At 44.0% G+C, this 1,456-nt stretch overlaps 1 pseudogene; it reads left to right on the top strand.

Moving 5' to 3' along the window:
• Window positions 1-349: 349 nt before the first annotated feature.
• LOC135275172 (ribosomal protein uL30-like) lies at window positions 350-1,087 on the top strand (annotated as a pseudogene).
• The last annotated feature ends 369 nt before the right edge of the window (window positions 1,088-1,456 follow it).

Here is a 1,456-nt window from a genome sequence, read left to right as displayed (position 1 = left end):
TGATATTTTCACAGGTGTGTAGGTAAGAAGAGAGCTAGGAGAAATGGTGAGGCGAATAAAGTGAGAAAAGAAGGAGGGGTGGAAAGAGGCAGCACCTTCCTGCCACATCCTTGACCTAGATGCATTTCTTTTTTGGGACTGAATGAGGATACATAACTACCTGTTTTGAGGGTTTCACAAAAAAGCACCTGTTCTATTGTGATGGTGAGTCAATCTTTGTATAGAACTAAATATAGGAGCACACATGCAATGGCATCATGGCATATACTTTATTCACCTGCAAGTTAAAAAAAAAGGATGTTTCATAGGTCCATAAAAATATTTTCCGAGTAGCTATTACACCGGAAAGATGGCGGAGCAAGAGCAAAGAAAAATCCCTTTGGTTCCAGAAAATCTCCTGAAAAAGAGGAAGGCTTATCAAGCCCTCAAAGCCACTCAGGCAAAGCAGGCACTTTTCGCAAAGAAGGAGCAGAAGAAAGGAAAAGGGCCCAGGTTTAAGCGATTGGAATCATTCCTACATGATTCCTGGCAGCAGACGCGTGACAAGGTGTGTATCAGATGACTAGAAGTGAAGCCTCACGCCTTGGAATTGCCAGATAAACATTCTTTGTCCTTTGTCGTACGCATTGAAAGGATTGATGGTGTGAGTTTACTGGTGCAGAGAACCATTGCAAGACTTCGCCTAAAGAAAATTTTTAGTGGTGTCTCTGTAAAAGTCACTCCCCAGAACCTAAAAATGCTGCGCATAGTGGAACCTTATGTGACCTGGGGATTTCCAAATCTGAAGTCTGTCCGGGAACTCATTTTGAAACGTGGACAAGCCAGGGTCAAGAATAAGACCATCCCTCTGACAGACAACACTGTGATTGAGGAGCACCTGGGGAAGTTTGCTGTCATTTGCTTGGAAGACCTCATTCATGAAATTGCCTTCCTGGGGAAGCATTTCCAGATCTCATGGTTCTTGTGCCCTTTCCACCTCTCAGTGGCCCATCATGCTACCAAAAATAGAGTGGGCTTCCTCAAGGAGATGGGCACACCTGGCTATCGGGGTGAACGCATCAATCAGCTCATCCACCAGCTGAACTAGAACGAGGTGCCAAACTGCAATAAATTTTTATCAACAAAGTGGAAGCATGTGTTTTTGGATTTGGAGAATTTGTATCAAGTATCTTCAGAGAAGATTATTTCCTGCTTTATCTTTCAGAACTGGAAAGGAGGGTCAAAGAAAAGGCGTGGTGGCTCATGCCTGTAATCTCAGTACTTTGGGAGGCTGAGATGGGAGAAGTGCTTGAGGCCAGGAGTTTGAGACCAGCCTGGTCAACATAGTGAGACCCCCATCTCACATGAATTATGAAATAATAATAACACAACAGATAAACTGCATGATCACCTCATAGTCTCCCCAGGTTTTGCCTGAAGGCTTTTTCTTGCTGCTGAACAGAAAGTAGAGCCCAGT

Source organism: Aotus nancymaae, unplaced genomic scaffold (assembly GCF_030222135.1).
Source record: "Aotus nancymaae isolate 86718 unplaced genomic scaffold, 86718_ANA_hifiasm-v0.15.2.pri h1tg000003l, whole genome shotgun sequence".
Taxonomy (NCBI): Eukaryota; Metazoa; Chordata; class Mammalia; order Primates; family Aotidae; genus Aotus; species Aotus nancymaae.
Note: the sequence above shows the minus strand (reverse complement) of the source record. Positions and strands in the feature narration are given on the sequence as shown.